This window comes from Anguilla anguilla, chromosome 18 (assembly GCF_013347855.1).
Source record: "Anguilla anguilla isolate fAngAng1 chromosome 18, fAngAng1.pri, whole genome shotgun sequence".
Classification (NCBI taxonomy): domain Eukaryota; kingdom Metazoa; phylum Chordata; class Actinopteri; order Anguilliformes; family Anguillidae; genus Anguilla; species Anguilla anguilla.
In genome coordinates, this window is record NC_049218.1 from 24,278,018 (window position 1) to 24,295,923 (window position 17,906).

Here is a 17,906-nt window from a genome sequence, read left to right on the forward strand (position 1 = left end):
TCACAGAAAATGAGGAAATAACACTGGCTCACACAAACGCTGAGACAAGCACACACACGTGTGCGCGCACACACACACACACACACACACACATACACACACACACTTATGTGCCCACCCAGACTCACACAAACACTAAGACAAGCACACACACATGCACGCACACACACACACACATACACACACACACTTATGTGCCCACCCAGACTCACACAAACACTAAGACAAGCACACACACATGCATGCACGCACACACACACATACACACACACATGCATATATGCCCACCCAGACTCACACGTTCATGCATGCGCAGGCACGCACGGTCGCACGCTCGTACTGTACTTGCATATGCATGCCGTGTGCGGACGCAGCTGCCAGCACATTTTTAGAGCGGGGGAAAAAAAAAAAAAAAAAAACTGCTGATGCTAGTGGTGGCAGACTGCCTCGAAAAGGTGAACTAAAAAGAGCAAAGTAGACAGATCAATTATCAAGTCAATTATCGGCAACGGTGTCACAGACCCAGCAACAGCCCGGGACAAAAGGCGTGTCAGAGCCCGTTACGAGCGCGGGCTATTTATATTTCATCGCTGTCATCGCGGAAAGTGCTTCGGGGCGCGCCTGCATGCGTGCGTGCGTGCGTGCAAGCGCGAGTCCACGCGTGCGTGCATGCGCCAGTGCGTGTTGCTGTCAAAACGGTGCGCAAATGCAGGACGATCTTCGATCAGCCGGGACGGTTAGTGATGTCAGACCAGCATTAGACAAGCAGAGGGAGGACGAGAACTCGACCAGCTAGATTCGAAACTCTTTAAGACCATGCGGTTCGGGCGCGGCGATGCTTTTGGCGAACCCCCGAGGGAAATTAGACAAAATGAGGGAAGCCGCAAATGGAATTTTAAATGAACGGCCTGGACCGTTCGCCAACACCCCGAATTAATAAAATAAGCAATCACCTTCAAACCTCATTACCCGCCCAAAATATGGAGGAAACAATTAAGGCGCGGGGCTCGACCAATGAACGCATTTCATTTTTTAACGTCTTAATGGTCACTGTCGTTTTATTTTAACGGATCAGCCAGTACCCCCGGTCCCCTAACGTACGCTTACATTCTGAGCAATTAACCCGAAGAGCTTTCCATTTTTCATATTTTATAATATACATTAATATTAGTATAATACAGCACTTACAGTATGACTGAGCCCCGTGGGAATCTGCCACATTTCGTGTAATGGGTTAAGGGAATTATACCCTGCTTCCGCAATAATGTGATCATCACATAGTTTCTTAGGTGGGCGGAGCACAGCAGTGTGTCAGAAAGCCATCGGGAAATATTCTGGGACCCATTGCCCTTTTTGTGGCTGCGGACCTGACTGTTAGTGACTTAGAGCTGAACTTTATGAAACAATATTGCAACCAAATTGATGCAAAAAAAAGGAGCAGAATCTGTTTAGCGGTGACTGCTTACTTCCAGCTGCTAGGGGGAAAGAAAGGCTAAGAAATGAGAAAGAAAGAATGAACTGAGATAGAAATTGCAGCTCGCTGCACTATTCCACTTCATCAAAAGTCCATTTAGTAATCTGTCATAATGGCAACACACATTTGGCTACGTTTTTAGCAGTATGCTGCAGCCAATGGTCCAAATTCACTCTTTTTTTCACTGACCACATTTAAGTGGACACAGCAAACACACACACACACACACACACACACACATTATACTTAACATAAAATGATGTAAACAACCCATTCTCAACAAAATGATGGTTGAATGGATAAATTGGACAGCAATTCAGCTTTGATTCCCAGGCAGGTTTCCTGATTCCCAACTTTCTTATCTTGAATTGCTTCAGTGTGTGATATTTAGCTGCTGTCAGTATGAGCGCTGACACGCTCAACAGTTAACCGATTGAGTTCAGTTCAGAAGATCAGCCCTGAGTCCATTTCAGGGTTCGAAACTAAAGCTGTGCAATAAACAGTCAACAGTAGCTCTGTTCCCTCTGGCCCTGTGCAATTCTGTAAAAGATAGCAATTTCCTTCTGAAGATATTCCGGTTGAAACTAAAGAAAGCTAGTGTCTGGTTTGGGTTCCCTGCCAGTTGTTATGCCATGCTCAGGACAGCATTGCTTAGACTTTATTTATTTAACCAGGTGGGTCAACAGAGAATGCAGTTTCCCTTTGCAGCACCAGCCTGGGGAATCAAAGCATGTTGGGACCATGGTTTAGCCTCACATCCAGAGAGCAGCACCTCCTACAGCACTGTGTCCCCCTCACTTTGCTGGCGCATTGGATTTTCTCTTTCGTCCATTTTTGAAGAGCGCCCCCCTACTAGGCAACCAGCACTCCCTCCAGCAGAAACTTAGCCTCCCATTCAAGTACTAAGCCCACGCCTGCTTGACATCAGTGCTTTTACATTAGAAAGGATGGTGGTGTGGATCCTGGGCAGTATGAGCTTCAGGTTGTACTGGTGCAAGTGAAGTGTTTCTACCGACGGCGAACAGGAATGCCGCTGTTGGGTGGGAGGACGTAGGCCTGGTCTCCTCTGGTTGCATCTGCATCAGTGACCTACAGCTATAAACCCGTCTATTCGTGTGGGTGTGGAATTTCAATTTTTAACTGAAGTGTGATTTTTTTCATCCCTGAATATCTTTCTTTTTTAAAAATGTGTATAATTATCATTTTAACAGCTTTCCAGACACAAATTTACCAAGAATACAAATAAAAATAACCAAATGGTTTTGGCTGGTTCCAATATATGTTATCCCTTATGAAAAAATCATGCTAAATTTGCCTTTTCACACGTGAAAATAACAAAATATAACAAATAAATAACAAAATAGTCACATATAAAAATAAAATGTAGTTTGTGAACTTGACATTTTCACATTACTAGCTTTTTTCACTTGTGAATGGAAATTTTCACAATTAATTTTTCTAATGGGTGCTACAATTTTCACATGAAAACAAAACACATGACTTGAAATAGCACAGGTTACCTTTTTCCAATAAGTGGGATTATATTATAGCTCACGTGTGTATTATTCACGTGGTTTTTGAACATGTGAGTTTTTTGAAAGGGGTGTCTGCTCCTGAAAGAAATGACACCAATAAACTGTCATTTCAAACAGAATCATATGACTCCAAATATAACTCCAGTGCACACCTGTGTGCCGTTGCTAGTTATTACTGCTGCTGCAGGATTTTTATTATAATGGCTAGACACCTCTCCATTCGCATTTGATATTTCATGCAAAACTGTGGCAGTGGCAGATGTTTCTGCAGATGTGCATTACTGAATGACAGCTGATACTTCAATAAGAACAGTGGCAGCAGAAGCAGGTGCGGAAAGACGGCCGGGAAATTGAGGCATTTGAAGTCTGCGCTCCTGTCCAATGTTACACGCTCTCTTTCCATATTTACGACTGGCTGCAGTGTTAGAAAAATAAGGTCACTTCACGAGCGTTCAGAATTCTGCGGATGAATCGGAAGAACATACTGTACGGGGAAAAATTTGTAATTAGCGGTTGCATATTACTGCCTTTATTTCATGCAATCCTCAAAGTGACCTTCCGCACTCATCATTCACTGCAACACCGCAAGAAAAGAAAACAAGACAAAGCAGCCTTCTCAGACTTGTCATGCAAACCTGTTATTTCCTCTTTTCTTTCACAAAAAGAAAACCATAATTTGCACAAACAACAGCACTGAAATCACTGTGGAAGAGTGTTTTCCAGGAGAGTATGTTTGAGATTTGGAAGTAATCGAGGAAATTCACCTTGAAAAAAGAAATAAAAAAGGTTTGCATTTTCTCAGAACTATTTACATAATTCCCTGTTCTTTTGGCCCTGTCCTTGCTTATGTGGTTCATGTTTTTTGCTCCTAAAACTCCCTCCCTCTCTCTCTTTCTCTCTCTCTCCCTGTCTTGCTCTCTCTCTCGATCTTTCTCTTTCTCCATGGTGATGCTATTAGATGTGACTCTCTGATCCTGACCACACATTTAATGGGAGATTTAATAGATTTCCTGAGAATCCGCAGAACCGTCAAAGAGTCCCCTGTGTCTCTACTTGTCACTCCGTGCTAAAAGAAATGGATTGTGGGTAAAGGCCCCGCGACCGACCTCCCTTCCAGTGGACACGATTGTTCACCGGCCAGGTCACGTGACACGGGCCAACATTAAGCACACGCCCCAACACACGCGGGCCCTGCTCATATTTAAATGTGTTTGCATACTCTTAATTGCTGTCTTTTTTTTGTTTGGGGAAACTATCCAGTGGGGAATCAATACAGGAAGGCCGGTTTTCCCACAGCACAACGGCTGTCACGTGTAAGACGACACGGCGTTTAATATCAACACCGGTTTTTATTAAGACCGAGTCGAGCATTTACCATCCGCGACTCAGCCACCTAGGAAATGGGACTCTTCTTAGAAGAGGCTTGTGAAAACCCGTGAGCCGCCGCCTTTATTAAAAAAGGAAGAACAGTCGATTACGCCCGGGCGTTCCGCGGCTAATGGCGACTTCGCTCCGAGATTCTTTTCCCCTTTGGGATTTTATAGAGCGCGATTTGTCCTCCTGCCACAGAACTCCACTTCTTTCAATTTGGGCTTTTGGCGTAAGCGGGCTGAACCAGCTCTGCCCCATTCATCATATTTTAACGGCGGACTGGCACCCGGGGAACGGCGGGCCGGCCGTCGCCCACTCCATTGAGGAAAATGGAAGGGCTTTCTCGCGTCAGACAGGCGTAATCTACGGCGAAGCGGCGAAACAACACGCGGCACGAAAAACACCGGGCCCTCCGACAACGCGCGTGATGGATTTTGATAAATCCGCCCCGTGTCTTTTTCAGCTTGTTTGCGTGATTTATGGCCCGGGAGTGCAATCTCAGAAACAATCTGTAGGTGGCCCCGTCCGAGGAAGAGAGACAGCTTCGGCGGAGCTCGCGGGCAACGGAACCGCCGTTTCTCTGGGGCCGCCATAAATCACCGGCGGTAATGCCCGCTCGCGCCGCGGTCGCCGTCCTGACACCCCGGCCCTTCTGGCGGCGCTAAGCGACTCGAGAGCGGCGCGCGTGTAACAGGGAATGTCTCCTCTTGGCCTGACAGGTGAAACTGTCAGCGCGATGAGAGAGCCGTCCCGTTTGGCTGCGTCCCGCGTCAGTCGCCAAATCTGCTTGATTTGTGTCAAACGGGTTACCGTATCGGGCAGGGAAATCAGCCGGGCGGCACGTCAAAATGGCTGACTGGGGCGGACGTTTGAAGATGGGGATTTTCTGATATGAACAGGGTGGCTCCTTTGGACTCTTTATCAGCACGTTTAATAAAAAAAAAAAAATATATATATATAATTCAGGAGATAATTGCAGAAATCATTAGCGCCAAAGACGGCATTAGGAGAAAGGCAGCTGACACAACAGTTTGGAGTGTTCAGTGTCTTCATGGGCGCGGGTGGGGGGGGGGGGGGGGGGGGGCGGTGTTCTTTGTTCCAACTGCGTTGATGTATCACTTTATCTCTGAGCTGCAAAGCCATTGTTTGCAAAGATGTAAGGGTAAGCATTTTATATCTGATCTGGTTTTCATCCAAGACTTAAAAAAAACAAACCCTTTGCATCCAAAACCTTTCAGTGGAGTCACACACTAATGTTAGCGTCATGCAGAGGTAATGACTTAATGGTTCCTTTCGGATCTCCGTGCCTGAAACCTATAAAGAGGAAATTATTCATTGAACATTGAGATAAATAGCACAGATAAACATATTCAATAGAATTTTCATTATTAAACTGAACTTTAATTTCTGAAAACTACACTATTTTCATGTCGGCTATTTTTAATTAAGTTTATGAAAGGAGCATTCAGTCCTTATTTACAAAGTTGAGAGGTATGCTTTTTAATAACGTGAATTTCTCTGACACATGGTGCATGCCATTCAGAGGGAAAAAAAATAACGCTATTGTTCAATAGAAACATCCATGGCAACATGCAGATAGTACATTCAGAAGAAACATCTCTGTTATGTTTTAAAAGTCTATTGCAAAATTAAGCTCAAACAATAATAAAAAATTCTTTTTTTACAGCACATTTATTAAGCCTTTGCCTTTATGTGGCTTTTTATAGCTTTCTTTGAGCTATCTTGAGCACTGAGGAATTGTCATTCTGTGCAGCGAACATCTATGCAGCGAACCTCCCGTGGATTCCGTTTGGAAACTAACCCCATTTGACTCAGAGGAAATCATGGAGATTTCGCTCCAACTGGGAGATATTGACTTTGAGTAAAGGCAGCCCCTGCCGCCCAAAGGTTTCAAAATGGGAGTAACGGTGTCCTCGGCGGCTCTCCCCGTAACTGATCACCTAATTAGGAGAGTAGGACACTAACCCGGGAGTGGAATCCTCCGTGGTACGTTCTTGGATCCATGCGATGCCGTACCTTCCTATTAAGAGGTACAGGGGGTCTTCAGAGACCGCCTCCCCCCAGAACTTCACTTCCTGTGTCTTTCTTTTTTCTTTTTTTTTGGACCTGGGACTTTTCCCTTCCTGCAGAAGCGACGCGCGTAGCTGTGTTTGAATCAGGTGGTGAAATAAAAATAAAAAACCTCCACTCAACCCCCCACCCCCCCCCGAAAGAAGCAGACAAGAACAATATCAAGCAGGGCAATTCAGATAAACAGACTGTGTTCCCATTGATTGCTACAGCAGAGTGATAGTATTGCTGTCCACACCAATTCTCCACTTGAAGATCAAGAGGTATTGATCCATATGGCACACAAACAGGAAGGAAAAAACAATAAAACGCAGCAAAAAAGCTAGCAAATATCCTCATATAGTTCAAGAAATGGCTGTCTCTCAAAAAAAAAAAAAACCTTATCAAATTTAATTAAGTGCATTGGGCATTGCTTCATCATCCGTATTTAGTAATATCCAAGATTTCATGACATGATATGAAAAATGATAACAGGACCAAACAAAACAAAAAAATAATAATTAAATTTTATCACGAGTCATCTCTGTTCCCTCCGCCGCTGCTCTTAAAACATGCGGCTTCACACGTTTCTGTTTGCCCGTTTGTTTGAGGGCTTCCTCGCGGTGCTCTGTTTGTCGAGCAATCTGTCTTTTCATCTCAAAATGTTTGGCTGAAAAAACGGGAGTCGATTTTCAACAGCTGCGGAGATCCTGAAACAGATTGCGCGACAGCGCTAGGTTGTCATAGGAATACGAGTGCATTACGCTTATTGGCTTTATATGGACTGTATAATTTGATTGCATATTCCTATCGAGGAGAGGAAAAAACATTTCAAGTCTAACTTCGTCGACGGCACTTCCTTTATGGGCGCACAGTATGTTTTCTCTAATTAGCAAGCGAGTGGGTTTTGAGAGCATCGAGAGCTTGCTTTTGCGTTTTCATTCCACAAATTATTGAATGCATTCAACCATAAAGTAAAAAAGAAGGCTTCGATAATCTCCTAAAAAATAAACAAGATGCCAGTCGGCTCTTGTATAGGTTTGTTTTCAGTTTTAACTACTGGCAGAAAAGTGTGATTTTGGAGAAAAAAGGAACTCATTTTGGTTTCTCTTCATTTATCCAAAGAAAGTTCATGTATACTAGTCTGTTGCACAAATGAAATATGTGTTTTATTTATTTTTTATATATTAATCTCAAGAATATTTAGTATTGCTTACTTTCTTTTAACTTGTTGTGAAACATCTCCAGTGATGACTGAAGGATGCACACGTCTTTCATTTCATTTGCAAATATGATGTTAGCACGTTTTCTTTTCGATGTTTACTTCCTACGGTATTCTGGAGCTTTCGTGCATTCGCCATGTCTGAAAAAAAGTGTTGCTTTTGGTGGAACGGCATTTGAACTTCCAGATTACATTCACGCTCAAGTTATATTATGGACATGGATGAAGAGAGGCTAATACATGAAATACAGAAGTTTCTGCTTCCCAGTGATGTCTCTCGTAATTTATACAAGGACCTAAACAAAAAAGAAACTGCATGGCTGGAGATCGTCTCTGTCATGAAATAAATGGGTACTGTTATCAGAACTGATCAGACAAGGACAATAATCTTTTTAAATTTAGTCTAATAACTTGGCATTTTCTGCAATAAGATTTAAGTACTGCTCACTCATTTAAATGTGGAAAAGAATGGGGAAAGAGCGCCAGATAAAGTGCACGCCCACTCTGCAGGATGATTGGTTCCCATTTTGTGACTCGGCGACACTGTCGGGTCCTATCAGGATACTTTCCAAAGCGACATCGTCGGGCGATCACTCAATGGCGGCATGTCTGGAACCCGTGTTACGCACTCACTGAGTTTTGACTGAGAATCTGACCATCATTTTTTTCTGCACAGTCACACAAATTAAATCACTGTGCTACACAGACGGTTGAAAGTGGTTACAGTTAAATTACACAAAGCTGTTTTAAAATGTATGACTGGAGGACACATAACAGATGTTTAAATTATATGACTGAAAGACACACGCGCTGTTTAAAAAGTATGTTTTAAATGGAGGACAAATTAAGCTGTTTAAAATGTATGACTAGAGGACACATAACAATGTTTAAATTATATGACTGGAAGACACATAAGCTGTTTTAAAATGTATGACTGGAGAACAAATTAAGCTGTTTAAATAATATGACTGGAGGACACATAAAACGGTTTAAACAGTTTGACTGGTTTGACCTCTGCTTTCAGTCCACTGTGTGTTTAAAAAAAAAAGAATTTATTTATTAATTTTAGTATTATCATTATTATTTTCGGCTAATCCCTTCCTTCACTGATGAGGCCCTGGATCTGAACAATAAGATGGGTAATGACAAAGACAACACAGCTGGCTGAAAAAGAAAAAACAAAAACAAACAAACAAACAAAAAGAAAAAAAAAAAAACGTTATTTTCAGCCTTAACAAGCAAGGCAGCCAGCAGATGCATGTTCTTCATTCCCCTTGATTGCTTCCAGACTGGTAGTCTCCAGAACAATACAGAGTGAAGGGGATTTGATCGAGACCCTCGAGATCCAACTAAAGCAGCACCTGCAAACAGCTGAGACTGTGGCCTGTGTCTGCCTTTGCTCCAACGCGCCAAATTGGTACCAACCACCTGTGACAGATACACTCTGAGAAGTGTGATATTACATGTACCCCCACTATAAAGTAACATTATCTACCACACACACACACGCACACACACACACACACACACACAAACACTCTCTGTTTTTACTCTACTGATTGCAACAAAAAAAATTCTGTGATGAGATTATTAACACTAATTGACACTGAAGATCTTTGTTCCTCAAGAACAGGAATATATTATCACAACGCAGAAACCTCCACCGATAATCTAGTCTACGTTCAAACTAATTGAATAAAACAAATTACATTTCGTTAAAATAAATTGAAGTATCTGTGTTTTAAATCTAGCTGGGAGGTATCTTTAAACCTTATTTTTTTTTATGATGGTGATTTTTTTGTTGAACTGAACTAGCGAGCAGCTCAGTAGGGGTAATGGGTCCTCTCCGGGTCCACGGGGCGGGGGGGGGTTGGGGCGGTGGGGGCTGTGGAAGGACTGCAGCCGTGTGGCAGGTGTAACCCGGCTTAGCGAAGCGGCGGAGGAGAGGAGGTTGGGGGTCCTCCGTGAGCTCGTTATCCGAGGCCCCGAGGCGGCCCTCTTCCTGCCCGTTTCCACGGCGGCACCGGCGGGCTAGACGACCCCGTGGCTTGACCCCGAGGACCCCCGGGGGGGGGGGGGGGGGCTCCGCGGGAGCCGCCTGAGCGCGATGGGGCCGGGATTCCCCAAACATATTTCCGAAAGGTAATTGGACGGGGACCGGCGGGCGGCTCAGACTGACCGCCACACCCTGTGAGGGGAGGGGCTTTATGCTTCCTATAATTCCATCGACACACAGCTTCCCCCGCCCCCTTCTGCTGGGCTAACTGGCAGTTGTATTGAGTCCCTGCATCAGGTGATACAATACAAATACAAAAAATTTTATATTATATCGCGTATTTATTAAATAATTTATCCTTTCATGTAGTATTCACATATGCAATTCCATATGCATGCTGTGGAAATGATCAAGAGATTTCCTGTGCGGCTAAAATAAAGCATCACAGCGAAGGCCACATTGCTCCAGTCTTAATGGGTTACATCTGACCGTTGTCATACCAACAACAACAGAACTCCGAGGCACATAATCATCACTTCATCATGTGACCATCTGAAAACTGATCTGATCTGATTAAAGTTTACTCCACCACCACCACCAAAAAAAAATTAAACTCAGTAATATTTGTTTTTTATTTATTTTTTCTTTGCATTTTTTGAACTATGGTCCTGGCTAATGAATGAACATTTTTAATGAGATATGCCATTGGTGTTTTCTTTCTTTTTCTCATGAGACATAACTTATAAGCGTAACAATGCTATTTATTCATTGACAGGTCAACTGTCTATGAGATGAGAACAATTCACAATAAAAAAGTAATTTAAGGATATTTTTATAATTGATTATGTTTTTGTTTTCATCACTAATTGCACACAACCTTTCTCTCGAGCATTAATTGATGTGCACACATTAAATTGCTATTATATAATAGAAAATGAGGATAGAAATTGTCGCATAAACATATAATGAAACTGACTTGAGCAACAGGTGCGTGGAGAAATTCTAAATTTGAATTTAAATTAGATTTTAGTTTTTGAAAACAGTGTGCAGACTGCTTGTTCCTCGATTTTGAATTTGTATTATACAATAAAACCAGTGAGACAATCAAACCGTAGTGATCTGCAAGATTTTAATACAGTCGCCTTTTTGGTCCGCTTTGTAAGGGTCATATGTATTTGTCAATTGGTGCGTTCCAACCGTTTCTGGGGTCAGAAATACGTGAAATTGATGTCTGGAATCATGCACTGTCAACGTTGGCTCATTCCATTTGCTTATTTTATCGCCTTGCTCCTAGCTCCACCCAACGGAGGATACATGGAAAGGAAGCGAGGAATAGATGTGGGGATGGAGGAATCAAGGAAACGTGTCAAAGCAATTGAAACATCCTTGCTCTTTGAAGCCTCAGTTTGAATCTACGTGAAATACAGACGTGGTAGATGGGGAGAGGTGGATCCACAGATCGATCATTATACGTCACGCGTTCTGAAAAAATACTTCTGTAAAGCATGCACTCATGTTTCCTTGCTCAAGAATTCTTTGGGAGCCTCCTAGCTTCTTGGTATTTGAAGGATCACTTAATGGGTTGGAATGTCCTCAAAGATGGCGCACCTTGATCGATTTCCGGGTCAGTCAAGGACCTCAGAGACAAAGGATGAATACAGTAAGCGGTTAGGATGCACCCACGTTGACAGACGTCAATTTCAGATGTCAATTTCACATATTTTCTGACCCGTTTGAACTTCCATACTAGGAAAGGAGGCAAGGAAAGGAATCAAGGAGGTAAAAAATTAGCGGTTGGAACGCAACCATCGCGCGCAGTGCTGTTTCCTAATGAACTTAACTTGCAACTTCGGCTGGTGGGCTGCTTAGTGGTGAATGTTCCTAGGACCTTGTGCATGGGTGACAGAGCCAGAGAACATGTTCAGATGCTTTTAGATAATTACGCATTGAATGAAACAAGCAATTGCGTGAGGTAGACCAGGTTACAACACTACAAATGCTCCATGGCTATACCCACCGCCAGACACACCACCCTCAAGTGGGTACCTTTCGGAAACATAGGATTGAGAATGGATTGGGACAGGGATACAATCTGCTAATTCTAAAATATAAAAAATAAAAATACATATCAGCCATGAACATGATAGTAATTTCTTATAATTTGCCTTGCCGTGTGATCTGTCCCAAAAATGACAATTTTATTTTTACATTTTTAATCATATATCACTTTGATTCCTTCTCTGTTGAAGCCCCTGAGTTCACTTGTTTATGAATCGTTTGTCACACAACGTATGACAAAATGATGAAGAGCGCAGCCAATGCTATTTTTCAGCCGTTCCTAATGTTCTAGAAAGCGCCGTTTGAAGTCACAATTGTTTTGGCAAACAGCTTGCATTACAAATTGTGTCACAGTGTGTTAAATATTGCATTTAAAAGGCAAGCATTATTCCTTGTGGAAGACAGATTTGAAGCCACTCACATAACAAATGCCAGGACAACAAGCTTGAGAATACGAACAAAGGGAGATTATGAATATAGATATCCATTGATTTTCCACAAAATGAACAGAAATTATTTTACTTGATATGTATCACACATGCATTTCTCTTTTGAGAGCTATATTCAGCTCCATATGTTTATGCATTTAAATGGATTCATTGCATATAATTAAACAGAACTTTATTTTTTTTGCGGTCTTATTAAAAAAGTCAATAAATGAACGCTTGTATAGGCCACTGTGAGGTAAAGAACACACTGTCTATTTTTTAATGAACTTTTTTGTTCTATTTATTCTCACAATTACTTCTTAAGATCAAGCAAGGTCAACAGGCCTACAAAATCAGGAGCACCGAGCAGAAAATCAGACGGGTGAGATAAGGATCGAACGGGAGGTTCTTACTGAAGTCTTGGGTTTAACTTGGCGGTTCGCTTCGATTCTGGCGATTGCCATCTTCACCCATGTGACCGACACACGAGCAGCGCCCCCCCCCACGGCACGGATGTGATCGCAGGCACCGCCGTCTCTCAGACCGTTAATAACCGGAATAATAAAACGACAGAGCCTTCTCGACGCGGCACGGCGGCGTGGCGGCGGTAAAGCCAGAAGGGGGAGGGGCCAGAACCCGGTGATCTGTTAGCGGCGCGATTACCCGCTTCCATCCCGCGTCACCCCCCGTTCCCGGCCCCGGAAAAGGCGGGAGAGGTTCAAATCTCTGTCTTCCTTTTCGGTAGTGGGTTGGCCCCGTCCGCCCGCCCGCCCGCCGCTCCGCGGGTGAGCGAGCAGATGGCGGGGCGGGTCTCGCGGACGTCCCGGGGACCGTATTTACAAACGCGCGTTGAGAGACGCTGCGCCATCCGCTATGTCAGCCTTGGCGGTAATTCGTCAGTTAGTTTAACTGCGGGTAACTTTTCCATTCAAAAATCAATCTTCCTATGTTTCAGTGTCACGGAGAGATCCCATCAATGAGACATGAGGATTTAGCTTCACTGTAGAAATAAGGAATTAAAATGAATAAATGGAAACTATTTGGGGGGTTTAATTGTGTTGTTTTGTTCCCAAGTTCTTGGAGAAATTAATGCCGAAATTCCTTTTTTTAACGTATTAATTACTTTGATTTCATTTTTAAATGAAGCGATTTGAAACTGTGGTGCACTTATGTAATTATGCGCAACCATTTTTACACGCACCAGCAAATTAAAAGGTTCTCTTATTCACAAAGTATAATAGTACTGAATAATTTATAATTGATGTTATTCATTTGGTATAGTATTTGCTTTATTTTGTGTGTGCGTGTGTGCGCTTGTGTAAGAATTTATTTATTTATTATGTTGGCAACTGTTAATATCTTAAACGTCTTTTTAATTGGGTATTGCACAAAAACATTCAAACAGTCATTGGCTGTTTCAGTTCACTTACCTTTCAATCTACTGTATATAATCGTGTTACAAACGGCAGATTCATTTAAATCTCTGATCCACTGCTCCACACATACTGTGCATGTCATATTTTACTCTGAGGAGTAGAATATCTTTGCAACTTGACTCCTCATCTTACACTGGCGTTTTCTGCGGTAGCTCCACTCATACACAACCAGGAGGACAGGGAAGGTGCTAATAATGAGCTAGAAACGGGTTAGAATGCATTTCACGGGTCAATAGCATGCATTTCAATTCAAATTCCCATTGACTTACAAATGACAGAAGTGCTGGTGTCCGTTTTACATACAAGAAAATGACTTATATTCAAATAGAATTTGGGCTTAATGTTCACTTACAAGTAAATGTAAACTCAGTTTGATGAGTTAGTTTTGGTGATTAACTTAGTAAACTAAGTTTGCAAAAAAAAAAAAAAGGATAATTAATTATTCTTGGGCAATGAAAAGGTAGACGTAGCACTGACAGACAAGACAGCTAGGGCTGAAACATGTCTGCCTTTTTAATGTCGAAAAATATGAAAGCAATAATAATAATAATAATAATAATAATAATAATAATAATATTGCCAAACTGAAGGGCAAATGGAGCCTGAACCCTAGCCATTGACTGGCTCCTGGTAATTAGTCATTTTAGGTCATGTTACTCCCTTGTTTGTCTGCTGTCCAGATTATAAGTTGGTCTTCTGCCTGTATTCTATCAGAATTTTTCCTTTGATTTTATTTTTTTTAAAGAAACATAATCTGCCATCATTAAAAAATAAAATAAAATAAGACTTTCCTTAAGTCACAGAAAAGGACAAAAGGTGCAGAATACATGTGCAAGACCAACTGCAAATGGAGAGGGCAGACAAAGCATCAGGTAAGACTGGTGGTAATGACCACTCACCAGGAACCATGAGAACCACTTCCTGCCAGACGCCAGACAGTATTAAACGATCAAGGCGCAAAGTCTGTTCAGGAGTACTCATTTATTTAATGGGAGTCTGTTGTTAATCCTTTGAAATCTATTAAGTACTCGTTAACAGACTTTTTGCCTTAAGCTGCCTATATGTCCAACTAAGCCGTTTGTGGAAGGTCAAGGAAATTTCCCCCATTATGGATAATAATAATGTTGAGCTTAATTGAATTTTGATAACAATAATACTGTTCGAAATATTAATGAATGCCTGTATCTAGTTTCTTTGCAAGACTTCTCAATGACATGATTTTTTAAATGATAAAGTTCACTTCAGGACTTATATGTCTTTTAAAATAGCCAGAGGCTTTTGTTAATTGGATAAGGAAGTAAGCACTGAGAAGCAGGCACCCAATCAAAACGTATTTCCTTAGCAGACTTTGAGCATGTTGCGCATACCAAATTAGTTTGAGTTGGAGGAGTGCCAGACATGTTTTATTGCAGTTTGCTGCTGATAGAAATACTGCTTGTTCTACATATGACAAAGGTATATATCATGGGCCTCAGAACTCTGGAGTAACGCAGAGCAAAACCTTTACCCATATATGAATCAATTCCAGATCAATGCATAACTTCTCTATGAAGAAAAAGAATGAGAGTTTCACTGCCACAGTCTGATTTAAACTGGCGTTTAAAACGTGGATGTTTTTATCCAGACACATTTCTCTCTTAAATGGCACTGGATCCACTGATTTCCGATGCCACCTTCCAACCAATATAATTATTTTACTAGCAGCAAGCTAACACTGCTGCGAATGTTATTTACGTCACAGCTAGCCTGGCGGCTTTTCAAGGTGGTCAGAGCTATCATTAGACAGCAAAAATTTTTTAAAGAACATACTCTTAGGATATAACTTAAGGAAATTACTAAGGAGAACAGCAACAATAACAACAACAAAGATATTTACAGTGATATATACAACTGTACAAATAAAACGAAACAAAAAAAACATGATTTATTACACTAATGGGTAACGGCAAACCACTCACTTGTGTGAATGGTAGCTGGTAGCTCTGTGTGATTGTGTTGTAATTGTGAGACGAGTAACTACGACTTAGCACCACTAACTAACATCACTATCACTAACTGCCATTAGTGATTTGTTTTTTGTAATTACACATTATTTTTTTTAGATATTAAAAAAGGGTGAAAAATATTATTTTTCGTAACAAACGTTTCATACAAACAAACGTCCAAATGTCATAAATTATTTTGAAGGCATACATTGCTCCCACAGGCAGTTTATTTTTTGGATCCGGAAGTCCCGAAAATGACGAAATTGAAGGGAACGATGACATGACTTCTGTGCCCCATTGGTCTCACACAATTCTACACAGTCTGCATTTTACAGAACCCTGAAAAGGGAGAGATGCAATCCTGGTTTCTGCCCTGAAGGTATAAGAGCTCTGTTAGAACAATCCGGCCTCCACTGACTTGTTGCATTGCTGCTAAGGCAGACCAAGGAAACAGGCTGTCCTCTAAGATGACTCATGCAGCCATCTTTGTTCTTAGTCTATTCTGTCCTCAGACAACTGTTCCAGGATCCCTCACCTCCTACATCCGTAACCTTTGCATTGGATACTACGAGTAAAACATGAACACTAAACAAATCCATGGTACTGTTCATTTCCAACTGTTAGACCAACGTTAAGCTGGCTAACAACCAAACTGGACAACCAATAGGTCGAGCTCACCAGAGTTCAAATAATGATTTCTTTAGACATCCACAAATCCTGTGGGCAATACAGGCGAGAGCCCCACATTTTACTTTAGAAACATCACACATATCAGGGAAATCATTTAAAACAAACTGTTTTATTTTCTTAAATCCCTACTTCCTTAACTGCCCTCTTTTTCTTAATGGGGTGGAATGGGATGGGAAGATATAGAGAGTATTTCAGTCTTAAACTTCTGTACCTCTTACTGGCGTCCATCGGTCAATGATTTTTACGATGAAAACATGCCACAGTGGCTAAAATTCCCCAAACTCCCTTTTTGTATATTTTCAATAATTTCTGAGAAAGAGGTACAAAAATATTGGATGAGAGGGCTTTCAAATCTCCCAAAGAGAGCTTGCATTATCAACTCCAGATTTGTTATCTGAAATGGAAGTCCTCTGGAAAACATACCTTCAAGTCCTCTTGCAAATATAAAATCTCTTCCTTGGAAAAAACCAAAAAACAGAAAAAGAGAAACATGGGAAATCTTCATCACAAGCCACTATCTCACACCACCACACTGTTCCATACAACATGCACCAAGATCAGGGGGTACATGTAGTGTACAGGCACTGTACACAACAGGGTCTCAACGCTATATGCTGAGTAACCTCCACCGTTCTGTGCACCAACACTGGAATAGTGATTATGGCCATTGCCACAGTTGAACTGAGGGCAAATTAAGGATAAAGTGGAATAGTACAGTAGGGAGAAAAGCTGGCTTCAGTTTTTATACTCACACACACACACACACAAACCGGCAAATTGTTAAAATTCACAAAGTTTCCGGAACGATCTGGATCTCAAAACAAGAGAAATGCTGAGGATAGATAACAGCAAGAGAAGAAGACGAAAATTTGCAAAATTAGAAAGCGACGCAACGTACGGCTGACGATTCCCGCCGGAGCGATGTGCGATAATTCCCCGCCTTTCAAGGTCACGCCGTCTAATGCGGCAAAGCTAGGGACAAGGGCAGCTTGCCAGTGCCACCTCACCGGGAGTTTAATTGCCTGACCTTTCCGTACAATCCCATTTCGAGTGGACGCTCTTCAGTGTCTCACTTTCATCGGCTGCTTTAACAAACGCTTTGCCTGTCATGCAGATGCATTGGAATTCCCGGGCGGTAACCGCGGGAGCGAGCCGTGCCATTTTGAATTCAGCCGCTCTCGGGGAAATGAGCAGGCGTAATGAAATTACCGGCGACAAGTGCGAGAATGGATCCGCTGCCATTTTAACAGGGACAGGGAGGGAACAGTCAAATCGCTGATCCCTTAAAGATTTCCTCGAACGAAAATTGATTCAGCATTCGGGCTCATTGATATTTCAGTGTGATTTCACAGACCATACGCACAAATACAGAGATCTAGATCTAAGCACTACAGTAATGATGATGAGCGAATGGCTTTTTATTGAGATTCCTGCTGATATTTTGCAAATGTTCATTACTTTATTTATGTACTTCTTTATTTACGCTTGCTTGCAATATACATTGTACACACAGGTAAGTTTATGAGATGTTGTTCCATCTGTTCACAGATGCTGAAATTGCATTAGCTTGCATTACATGCTTCCTGTCTTGTTATTTATTTATTTATTTATTTAAGCCTGTCAGACACAAAAAGATGACTG